Source organism: Malus sylvestris, chromosome 3, assembly GCF_916048215.2.
Source record: "Malus sylvestris chromosome 3, drMalSylv7.2, whole genome shotgun sequence".
In the NCBI taxonomy this organism is placed as follows: Eukaryota; Viridiplantae; Streptophyta; class Magnoliopsida; order Rosales; family Rosaceae; genus Malus; species Malus sylvestris.
In genome coordinates this window covers 8,113,774-8,127,174 of record NC_062262.1, presented here as the reverse complement: position 1 = coordinate 8,127,174, position 13,401 = coordinate 8,113,774, and the positions used below count along the sequence as shown (strand labels likewise).

Below are 13,401 nucleotides of genomic sequence, written 5' to 3'. Positions count from 1 at the left end.
ATGAATTTAAAATTTTCAACTTTTGAAAAAAAAATAACAAAACCTCATGTTAGTGGGTGGTTTATGTTTAAATTCTTATTTATTTTCAAAATTCTTTTAAATAAAAATTGTATAAATAGAAAAAACTTGAGTTTCTTAAATAAAAAACATACAAAGGCATACGCGTGTGACAAGAGGCTAGTGAAATTAATGGCCTCAATTTGTCCAAATGCATTTATTTTCTTTTACTTTTGAAAATAACCTAAAAAAACAAAAACCAGAATAATCATAACTTTGTAATCCTTTTTCTTTCAACTTCCCAGTCTTTCTATTTCTATTGAATGTTTAAGCAACTATAACTTGGTCTTGAAGATTGTAATTTGAGGTAACCATAACTTTGAATTTAAATTTTCTTTTTCAATACTTTATTGTTAAACTAGGTTATTCTAAAATTTGATTCGCTATTGTCTGTTAATTTTAGAAAGAACACAAGAGAACTACTTGGCGTTGTTGAATTATTATATTCGTCAATCAAGTTTTATTATTTTTTTACTCTCTTGATCATCAAGTTTTATTACTCTTCACTCTCAATCTTAGCTGCAAACAATTAGTGCATTTGCGTCTAAAGACATGTGACATATATATTAAGTAATGTTAGTATATCTTTTTTCTTTTGATATTAATTTTAATGATATTCGATGAAGAAATAGACTTTTTATGTAATTAGCGAATTCTTTTTACTACATACCAATAGACAAAGAGTCGGAGGTCCTAGAACTTTAGGGCCCCAATTTGAAGACTCGCCTAGGGCCCCCAAATTCTCAGGGCGGCCCTGGCCGTCATCTTAACAATCCTACTTAATTCTTCTAATTACTTATGAATTACACATACATATTTTGAAGGTTAGGTTTTCCTAAAGTATGTCCTACTTGGAACCTCCAACATAGAACATATATTTAACATGAAACCCATTTGTGGCGTCCCGATCGAATATGAACATGCAAGACTCATTAAGTTTTGTGAAATCCTTTTGAAAAACCATATAACCTTTAAGACGTGTCGTCCATCCTACGAAGTTACACATATTAACCACAAGAAGCCAACGCCAATTTTAAGGACAACCCTCCTCCAAAATTGCATCAAATTACTTTTCTAAATATCCTAATGGTGGTCAATCACTAAGACAATTAGATAGTTTAAAACATAGTGATTAATAATTCAAAACTTGCTTGCATAATATCATAAGTAAATTGAAAAGAAACTACATATTCTTGCTAAGGCTTGTGGCCTCGCCCTAGCAAACGAAACTAGTTACGAATAATCATAAAATAAAATATTATTAAGAATATGGATAGAAAACACCTTGAAAATAAACTTGAATCGTCAAGAGCTCTCCAAAGCCAAAGTATTGCGTTCTCCCCCTCTTAAACCTAATGGCTAAAAAGTCTTATTTATACTACTAGAAAATAAAACCCTACCTTGAAAAGGCCTTAGAATAATACTAGGAAACATAATAAAATAATAAAACAGAAAATAAAAGATTTCATATTTGAACTACAATTTGGAGTTCTCAGAAAATCATACTTTTGACCAACCAAATCAACTCTGATTTGGTCTCAAAAGGTCCTCTTTTTAAAGCTGAAGTTGTCCCCTACAAATCCTCAGAAGGAATCTTCCTTAAAATATGCCACCTTGACCTCCAAAATACCCAAAACGTCCAGAAACGTCAATCTGAGAAAGCTGCGCGTTGGGCCTTTATTTCATCGCCACAGTTAAATGGCTTGGTAGAAAAATCTGGAATTTAATACAATCATCTTGAAAGACTCGTGAACATCCTCCAATTTAAATTACTCCAAAATTCATCCATTTGATCACTTTTTGCTTCTGAGCAAGTCGAATGTCATACATTGGAAATATATAACAAAGTATAAAAAATCTAACAAAATAACCAATAAATTAATACTAAGAATAGGATAAAATATATAGTATAATATCAACTTATTAGGGTTCTGGACCATTCAATGGAACAAAGACACCAAAGGGGATCCCGGACCACTCAATAGAATTGTGGAGTAGAAGGGATTCCAGACCTCTTTGTGGCGTCCGATTGGATACGATTCCAGACCACTTAACAGAATGAAACTCAACCTGGATAAGATTTCGGACCACTCCACGTAATTGCGGATCATGAACCACTCAATGGAATCCAGACGTAACAGAGAACTGGACCACTCAACGGAACCCTAGCTGAAACCCAGTTCCGGATCACTCAACGGAACCGAGCGGAGGGCCAAGGACATAACAACGACTTGATGAAACAAAACATGAATCAAGTGCTCAATTTACAAAGGCTTAACGAAATGAAACAAAGCACAAGTACTAAATTTAGAACAAGTTAACGAAGCGAGAAATGAAACAATGAAATGGTTTATGAAACAAGCTCTGAAGCAACAAACCCCATGGCAATGGGTTAATGGTCCACTACTAGCCCTCACATTTCATCACATCATACCAATCATGCAAATCAAATCACATTTCAAATATGCACGTCAAATCACATTTCATCAAACAATTCAACAAGCACTTTAAATCACATTTCACAAATATCATTAGTACACAAGTCAAATCACGTTTAATAAACATAGGTCAGTGGCTATTGATGAGTAGATTTTATATTATATATTTTACCCTAATCTTAGTATATTTTGGTTAATATTTTGGAAGAATTTTGATACTTTGAATTGTATTTTCAATATTGGACTTTTGATTTTCTCTGGAGCAAAACAAGACCAAATGGATGAATTTTGGAGTAATTTCAGTTGGAGGACGTTCGTAAGTCACTTAGCTTGATCGTATCAAAATTTGAGATTTTTCCACCCAGCGGTTATTTTCTGGCGATAAAATAAAGGAGCGATGCGCGGTGCTGGAAAATGACGTTTTTGGGCTTAAATTTTTTTGGAGCCCAAGATGACCTCGGATGGGTTTGTGGCCTTCTGGAGAAGTGTTCAAAATATTCCAAACATTAAATCCAGCTATATTGGGCCAGTTTTGGAGCAGCTTATGGGTCCAAAACGTGGCTATTCAGATTTTAGGAGAATTTTACCATTTAATTTAGGGTTATGTTTTCTATTTTATTTAATTATTATTTTTAGTTTCCTAGGGGAAATGACCTGTTTTTAGGGTTTGTGTGGGGGCTTAGCAGATATATGGCTTGGCAGTCTATAGTTTTTTACGACGCGCTTTATTTTATGCAATTTTGGAGACAGAGAGAATTGTTAGGGTTTTGGAGATTTTCTACTTAAAGGTGTTTTCAATCCTTTTCTTAATAATATTTTCTATGATTTCAATTATGAATATGTGTAACTAATTTCTATTGCTCGGGCGAAGCCTTGAGCCTTCGCACGAATATATGATTTTTATTTAATTGCTTATGATTGATTGCATGCATACTTTGAATTGTTAATCACTGGGATAAAAACTATCTAATTGTCTTAATGCCTGATCACCATTAGGATCTTTAGAAAAGTAATTTGATGCAATTTTGGTCGGAAGGTTCCCTGAAATTGACGCTGACTTCTTGTGATTAATAATTGTAATTTCACTTAGGATGAACACCACGTCTTATGGGTTGCATGGTTTTTCAAAGGGTTTTCATAAAGTATAATGAGTCTTTTATGTTCAGATTTGATCCGAACGTCCGGACGAGTTGCATGTTAGATATACGTTCTATGTTGGAGGTTCCAAGTAGAATATGAATTAGGAAAATCTAACCTTCAAAGTGGCATGTGTAGATCATAAGTAATTGGTAAAAGTTCATAGGATTGCTAGGTGATGGTGGAACCCTAGTGCTTTCTTAATTTGATTTCTCCCAAAACTATTTTCTTTTCCTTATAGTTTTAATATTGCAGATTGTCTTATCTTTAATAGTTAAATTCGTTTTTAATTTAAGTAGGTTATAAAATCAATCATCTCAATTTCTACTTGACAATAATTAATTGGAATTTGATTAGTTTCGAATTATTTAATAATCCCTGTGAAGAACGACCTTGCAAGATCCGTTTATACTACAACAACCTTGTGATTCTTGCAAGTATAATAGGAATTTTTAGCCCGTTCACACGAGTAGTAAAATCCCTATCAGCTATATATATATATATATAATTACATTTCATTAGAAATCACATTTATAAGGTTAGGTGATATCCACAAAGGATATTAAATACGAAACCAGGATAATAACTATATCAATATCTCATATATTAGAGTCCCTCACCGAGGTAGGCCCGCAAAGCCTCACTGAGTCTCTAGTAATACTAATTTTAGTATTTTAAACGAATCGAGGCATGTTGACCAAAAGTCAACTCTCCATCGCTATTCAATCCAGAAGATCCACACATCGGATTTCAAATCCGTAACTTCCGAAGGTCCATATTATGCTCATAGAACAACATACTAAAATCTCATCGCGATTCGACAGTCGGACCTCTGTCAATTATTAGGATTAGATGGCGGTCAACAATTTATTTTACAAACTTAGAAATCCAATTTGGGAAGATCCGTACTTTGGATTTCTGATCCATCAATTTCTAATATCCTCAAATATTATGTTCTATAATGCATTAGAGTTTGGTGATGATCCAATGGCCGGATTGTCGATTCATACAATGATCAAGTGATGTATCGTAATGAAACTAAGTTCAAGCAATCAACCATGTCATACATATATCAATTCAAAGATCAAGATATCAATTTAGCGTAAAATAGCATTGGCGGCCCACTGTCCATGAGCCACCGCATGCGCCGTCGCTGGTGGCGGTTTCCAGCAAACGAAAACCTGATTTTTCGACTAACTCTAAAAATTACTAAATTTTACAGACATGTAGAGCTCAATGAAAGGGACAACTTTCATACCTGGGCCGAAGTCCAATTCAGCTAGAAAGTGCTTGGAATTTCCTCGACCTGTTGGAACCTTATAAATGGGTGGCTTCGATTCGTTATCTCCGGTGCTCCTCCGCCCCTATAGCTGTTTGGGCTTTGTTCCAGGCCTCAAAAGGATGCTATAGGTGGTGATGATCGAAGCAAATCATTTCAGAATTGATGGATCAACGACAAATAACCCTCGCACCCACTGGTGAGGTTTTTCCCAAATTCAAGGCCAATTTTCCTAAATTTTTGGGTTGAATCGGTAGAGGGAAGGCCGTAAGGGTATTTTTCAGGTGTTGTCTTGACATAATTCGCTGGAATTTGGCTGGAAAAAGCATCAGAAAGCCTTGTTTCCATCTGGTTGGATTGCCAAAAAGAAATGTGCCGAGGGGGAAATCTGTTTATCTACCCCTTTCCCCCTCTCTTTTTCTTCCCATCTCCTATCTTGATTCGACTGCTTCTCCCCTCATTTCCCTCCTTTCTCTCTTCCTTCTCCAATCACAGCCACACACATGGCACACAGATAATTACCCCAGCAATCTGGAGTCTTCTAGATGAGGGCCAAAATTACAAAAATGTCCCTAACTTTAAACGTTAATAACTCTTCCATTATAACTCTGTTTCACGAACGGTTTGCACCTACACATTTGTGAGATCGAGTTCTATTCGAAAAGATAAATTGTGACCTCAAACGATCTATGAATTTTAAATAATTAATTTCCAAACTTCACTCTTCGTAATTAGTCTAATTTAAAAATATAAATGTAAATAGCTGAATAAAATTTCCCGAAATAATATAATCTCAATAATACAAATTCATATATTGTAACAGTGAAATCCAGGAACGGAATTTCACACGCCTAGCACTGCCTAGGCGCTAGGCGGCTGACCACCGCCCCGATTAATGCTAGGCGTTTGAAAATTAAGAAAATGGGACTATAGCTGCTGAGGCGCCCGCCTAGACTGCCTAGGCACCCACCTAGCCTGCCCTATCTCGCCTTGGCGCCCACTAGGTTGTGAGCCACTTAGACGGAAAATTGATAACTTTCATTTTGCATTTTATTTTATTTTTCAATAAATTGTAAGAGACTTGTTGAATACTTAAATGAACACACCTTATATGCTTGTTCCCTATATTTTCATTATGTTCCAATACTTCATAACATATATGTCATTCTATTTTGTAGTTTATAGTGAAATTATATATATTTTAAGTATAAACAAACACTTATTTACACGAAATATAATAGATTTACTTAAATCCGTCTAGTCTACCTAGGCCCCGCCTAATCGTCTAGGCGCTAGGCTCCAGCTTGCTGCCCGACTAGCATCTTTTAGAACATTGACAATATAAATGATTTTGATCATAAGTACAAAGCTCTATGATTCAAATACTAAGAGTTTTGAGTAGAAGTTCATACTCATCTTTGAATAATCAAGTAATGTTCATAAGAATAATACTTGGCCACTCAAAGGATGAGTAGGTACTTCTACTCAAAAATGTTCGTTGTCAATGTATAGAACTTCGTGTTTATAATCAAAACCGTTCATATTATAAATCACCTAATAAAAATCCTCTTTGCAAAAAATCAATTAAAACTAAGGTTGTTTAGTCATTGAACTGTATAAAAACAAATGAGCAGAATTGGTAAAAGCATTACAAGCCATTTGCTAGAATAGATTTGACTAAACAACCTTAGTTTTAGTTTTTTTTTTTTTTTTTGCAGAGATGATCTTTACAGTGTGATTAATAATATGAACGGTTTTGATCATAAGTACAAAGCTTTGTGATTCAAATACTATGAGTCTTGAGTAGGAGTTCTTACTCATTTTTTAATAGTCAAGTAATGTTCATATATAACAATACTTGGCTACTTAAGGGATGAGTAGGAACTCCTACTCAAAATTGTTCGTTGTCAATGTATAGAATTTCGTACTTATAATCAGAACCATTCATATTATAAATCATCCTATATAAAGATTCTCTCTGCAAAAAATGAATTAAAACTAAGATTGTTTAGTCATTGAACTATATAAAAACAAATGAACCAAATTGGTAAGAGCATTACAAGCCGTCTATGTATTTGCTAGAATAGATTGACTAAACGATCTTAGTTTTAATTCATTTTTTGCAGAAATGATCTTTGTAGTGTGATTAATAATGTGATTAATAATATGAACGAATTTAATCATAAGTACAAAGCTCTGTGATTCAAATACTAAGAGTTTTGAGTAGAAGTTCTTACAATCTTTGAATAGTCAAGTAATGTAATAATACTTGACTACTCAAATGATGAGTAGGAACTCCTACTCAAAATTGTTCGTTGTCAATGTATAGAACTGTCACATCCCGGCCCGGGGTGGATCACTTCCCGGGCTCGCTCCACCACCTAGCACGATATTGTCCGCTTTGAGCCCCGACCACGCCCTCACGGTTTTGTTTTTGGGAACTCACGAACAACTTCCCAGTGGGTCACCCATCCTGGGAGTGCTCTGGCCTCCTTCTCGCTTAACTTCGGAGTTCCTACGGAACCCGAAGCCAGTGAGCTCCCAAAAGGCCTCGTGCTAGGTAAGGATGGGAATATACATTTAAGGATCGCTCCCCTGGACGATGTGGGATGTTACAAGAACTTCTTGTTTATATTCAAAACTGTTCATATTATAAATCACCATATAAAGATTATCTCTCTGAAAAATCAATTAAAACTAAGATTGTTTAGTCATTGAACTGTATTAAAACAAATGAACGGAATTGGTAAAAGCATTACAAGCCATCTATGTATTTGTTTGAAGTCTTGCTATTGGAAACAAATATGTATCTCTTAATTTTTCGACTTACCAAAAAACTGTCACGTAGTGTTTTCATTTCATTTAAATCATAACACATATATCTGTTTTTTTTAATTAGCATATCATACTAAATCAAAAGCTGAGTTGACCTACCTTCATTATAAAATATAAGTGAAATAGGAAAAAATTGGATCGATACTTGCACCAAATGATTCTCAATTCATGTCAAAACTTGAAATACATTTTATGGGTTTTAGGGCAAACTGCATTATACAGCCTAGAAGTTTATGATAATTTTCAAAATTGGTCATGAAAGTATTACAATTGTAACAATTTATGTCATTGGTCGTTTTAATTGTTTGATCTTTCGCTAAATTGATGACATAGTGAGCGCAAGATCCTTATATGGATTAATTTGTAAGCCATATTTACACGATATTGACAAAAAAAAAAACTCATCAGTCTAATAGAGGATTAGATATCCAATGATACAAAAGGTATAAATTGATACAATTTCAAAATTTCGAGGCGTAATGTGAGAAAATTTGAACCTCGTGGCCGTTTTGAAAATCACCTCAAACTTAAATAATGGTGTAAAATATATTTAGTCTTATATTAATGTGGAACATTGTGTAATTTTTAACGAAGAATAGTAACACCATGATTTATGAAGAAATAATGAGTAAACTGCTGATCTCCTCCCTGAACTTTCACCTAACTTTTAATTTACCCCATAAACTTTTAAATTGGAAAATAAAGGACTTAAACTAATTATTTTGGGCGATTTCTCCATGCTGTTAGTTTTTCATTCATTCCATCCAAATTTCTGTTAAATGAAAATATGTGCACAACAAATCCTGTTTTGCAAAAGAAACCCATAAAGGCAGTCTTCTGGGTTGTATATTGAATCCAGGAGGAGGGACAAATTCCATTGTTGCATAAATTGTAACCTAAAAAAAAAAGAAGAAAAAATCAAGTAAATAAAAAGACATATACAAAAGTAATTAACTAAGAGTTGATAAACACAAATTATTTAAAACAATCCTCGGCAACGGCACCAATTTCTTGATAGGGATTTTACCACCTGCAAAAGTAGGAATAAAAATACTTTAAAATACTTGCAAGAGTACAAGGTTATCATAGTATAGCAACTCAAGCAAGGTCGATCTCCACAGGGATTGCATGAATAATTATGTTAAATCAAATCCTAATTAATTATTTGAAAACAAAGTTTAGAAAAAGGTGATTTAATGACCTAAAATATTAAAAACGAATTTAATTAAAAACAATTAAATAAAAAGGAAAACTAATGAAAAGGGCTTGAAAACTTTGAGTTTTAATGATAAGGACAAAATAAAAGGTAAAGTGAATAGTATCAGGATTGACCTTTTAGTGTAAAAATATGGTTTTTCGTTAAAGTGAACAGTACCAAGTGATTTTCGTTAAAGTTCCCTTAAATAAATTGGGAAAATAAATAAAACAAAAGAAAATAGTTTTGAAAATAAATTTGAGCCCCAAGGTTCCGCCGTCACCTTAACAATTCTACATAGTTCTTTCAATTACTTATGACTTACACATGCATATTTTGAAGGTTAGGTTTTCCTAAAGTATGCCCTACTTGGAACCTCCAACATAGAACGTATATCTAACATGCAACCCGTCTGTGGCGTCCAGATCGAATGTGAACATGCAAGACTCATTAAGTTTTGTGAAATCATTTTGAAAAACCATACAATCCTTAAGACGTGTCGTTCATCCTAAGAAGTTACACATATTAATCACAAGAAGCCAGCGCCAATTTCAGGGACAGCCCTCCGCCAAAATTGCATCAAATTACTTTTCTAAATACCCTAATGGTGGCCAATCATCAAGACAATTAGATAGTTTAAAGCACATTGATTAATAATTCAAAACTTGCATGCATAATATCATAAGTAAATTGAAAAGAAACTACATATTCTTGCTAAGGCTCGTGGCCTCGCCCTAGCAAACAAAACTAGTTACGAACAATCATAAAACAAAATATTATTAAAGACATGGATAGAAAACACCTTGAAAATAAACTTGAATCCTCCCAAGTAGTGTGTGTGTTCTCCTCTTTTTTTCTACCCTTTAACCTAATGGCTAAATATCTTCTTTATACTAATACAAAATAAAACCCTAAAAGGTCTTAGAATAAAACTAGGAAACCTAATAAATTGAAATAAAATAGAAAATATAATCATAAATTAACTTAGTAAATTCGCCCAAAAATCTGCACAGCCACGTTTTGGACCCAAATCAGCTCCAAAATTGGCCCAAAATAGCTGGGTTTAAAGCTTCGACTATTCTAAACACTTCTCCAGAAGGCCACGAACCCATTTGAGGTCATATTGGGCTCCAAAAACGCAGTTTAAGCCCAGAAACGTCACTTTCCAACAACACGCACTGCTCCTTCATTTAATCTCCAGAAAATAACCGCTTGGTAGAAATTGCTGAGATTTTGATAAGAACAAGCTAAGGAACACACAAACGTCCTCCAATTTGAATCACTCCAAAATTCGTTTGTTTGGTCACGTTTTGCTCTAGAGGAAATCAAATGTCCTATATTGAAAATATAAACCAAAGTATCAAATCTAAACCAAAGTACCAAAATAACCAATAAATTATTACTAAGATTAGGATAAAGTATATAATATAATATTAACTCATCAATTGTATCGTTTTTCGTATGCTAGGTTGGAATCAGAAAGCTGAAATTTACTGTCAAAATCTTTTACTTTCGTAGATTGCCCAACTGCCCATTGGTACCGTGGTTCATCTTTTGAAGGGTGAAACTCCTTGTGTTGCTTAAAGACAAATTCCTAAAGATTTGGATCCATAGGAAATTCTGGATACTCCTATTGGTGATGTAACTGGATACGGCAGAGGTTAGTGACAGCTCATCCTCTCAACCAGACAGAACTGTCGAGAAATCAGCTGGTACGAAGGAACCACGGAAGTGGGATCAACTGATGTTTATTCTCATTCATTTACTTCGCCAAGAGTTGCTCAGAAAATGAGACAGCGAAAAAAGATCACATTCAGCACAATGTTGCTGAATTAACTGTACAGGGTCAACGAGTAATTATCGCTTGTGGAGGGGAATGGGGTATGGGAAATGTGTCCTCTGTGAAAGTATTTGATGATGAGGAGTCGTCCCTTCGAGTTGGTTTGCCTGTTTCAGAAGCTGTTCTTATACTAGAGCTGAAGAGCATTGCTGATGTGAGCCTCGTCGACATGCCCAAATGCTGGCAAAAGCACTCTGTTAGGGGGTACATCGAGGCCAAAGCCTACAGTGGGCCATTATGCCTTCACAACTCTTAGTCCCAATTTGGGGAATCTAAACTTCGAAGACTTCTCACTCACAGTTTCCCAGACTCATTGAGGGTGCCCATGAAAATCGTGGACTTGGACATGCATTCCTGCAATACATAGAACGCACAAAAGTTCTAGCTTATGTGGTAGACTTGGCTTCTGGATTGGATGCTAGAATTGGAATCCCACCTTGGGAACAGCTTCGAGATTTAGTTTTTGAACTCGAGTACCACCAAGAAAGTTTATCTAATCGTCCATCCTTGATAGTAGCAAATAAAATAGATGAGGACGGTGGTGAAGAAGTGTATGAAGAATTGGAAAGAAGGGTGCAAGATGTTTCTATCTTCCCTGTCTGTGCTGTTCTGGAGGACGGAGTGCCAGAGGTAAAACTTGCTCAGTTGCTCTTAAGAAGCTTGTGAATGGTGAAATATCAGACAGACTCGTTTTAGATAAAATCACGGTTGGTTAAAGGTTAATGATACTTCTAAAACAAAAAATATTGTTTCGCGGCGCAGCAGAAGGATCATTTGTTGGATTGTTCAGTTTCAGTTTTAGACTTACGTTGTTTTGCAGTCATACGAAGTTTTGCACACTAGCATCTAGGCCTGGCATTTCAAATCCTATACGTTAACCCGACCCGACCCTTTACAATGAGTATTCGGATAAGTATTTAAGGGGTCGGATGGTCAACAGGTCAAACCGTTAAATAACGGATCATTTTAGATGAACCTGCGAAACCTATTAACCATTCGCTAATACCCGTTATTGAGGGCTTTTGTGTAATTTCAATAGTCAATAATGAAACTCTCACTTTGTCTCTGTCTCACATTGCACTATTGCGATTCGGAAAACGAAGCATCTGCAAAAACAAAAACAAACAGAACCCAGGAAACAAAATCAATTCATGAACAAGGTGACATTAGAAGAGAACAGCCACTGATAGATTGAAGAATCGGAATTTTGAAAACGTGCCCATAGTTTGTAAGCTATGAGTTTTGAGAACAAGCATGAGCAAGGAGAAGAACTCATCCTCGTAGGAATTTTTTTTTTTTTAATTTTTATCAACCCCTCCCAGGAATTTTCAGTTTTGACCAGTGAGATATTGGTTGAGACTTCAGAAAGAGAATTATTGTGTTTTACTTATACAATTTCCCGACAAAACTGTCAAGAATTATTGTGTTTTACTTATAGCAGAAGGATCAGTTGTTGGATTGATCAGTTTCAGTTTTAGACTTACGTTGTTTTGCAGTCATACGAAGTTTTGCACACTAGCATCATACTCGGTTTAGAAGAAAAATCTGCTGGCCAATCATACTGTGTCTGTGGTTTGATCAACCGTTCAAAAACTAACATGTATTAAGAAACATCACTTTTGTTCAGTTTCAGTATACCTATCACCTATGTATATATTGTAACCGAAAACACAATTTCAATTATGAACAGTGGATTTTTCTTTTATATTGAAACCGGTTTGTATGGATGGGTTGTATGTATGAGTTGTCATCCTCACTTTAGCTCAGTCATAGGCTAAAGTCACTTTCCATAATTTGTCATTCACCAGTCACTTTCCATAGCTTGTCATTCACCTTACATCAACCTTTCTTAGTTGCTTGTAAAAGCTTCTTCAGTTGTAATTTGGTTTTTGCTTTTCCACTTGTTAGGGCAGATTTTAGGGATTGTGTTTGTGTAGTTATCCTACAATCTATTGTAGCTTTCTTTTGACTCTTTATAAGAGTTGCCTTCACTCTCTTGTAATCTTCATAATGAAATATACAACAAATATTGAAACCAAAACATCAACATGGTATCAGAGTAGGAACCATAGGGTCCTGACTCTGTTCATTTTTTTTTTACTTCTTCATTTGCTCATCATCGATAGAGATGGCAGAAGAAAATGTGTCTAGTGCCGACATGCCTCATCCTCCTCCCCAAACTTAACCCAATGGGTTGAGAACAATCCAAATCAACAACTCTGCTTGGTGCTACTGAACGAGTTCAACTACCTTCCTTGGTCAAGAGCTGTGTCACTTGCTCTAGGAGGAAGATCGAAGCTAGGGTTTATCAATGGAAGCTTTGAGCCCCCAAAATCCACTTCACCAACTTACAATGCATGGCATGCTACTGATCAGCTGGTCATGTCCTGGTTATGTAACTCTATGGAGCCAAAACTGTCTAAGCTTTTCAGCTACTTGGAGTCTTCCCTTCTCCTATGGGAGTCAGTCAAAGACATGTATGGCAGCCAAAACAACTCAGTTCGCATCTTTCAACTGAAGAAGAGTGTGGCTAGTTTAAAGCAAGGTGACCACTCCTTTGTTCAACACCTTGGAAGTATGAAATCCATGTGGAATGAACTCGATATGATTGTCCACACAC

The 13,401-nt window shown here is 35.2% G+C and overlaps 1 protein-coding gene and 1 pseudogene across 1 annotated transcript in view; both read left to right on the top strand.

Annotated features, from left to right (window-relative positions):
- The window catches only part of LOC126616925 (protein ACCELERATED CELL DEATH 6-like), a 99,438-nt gene that overhangs the window by 27,629 nt on the left and 58,408 nt on the right, over positions 1–13,401 (top strand). The window lies entirely within an intron of this gene.
- Positions 9,269–11,497, top strand: LOC126615365 (probable GTP-binding protein OBGM, mitochondrial; annotated as a pseudogene).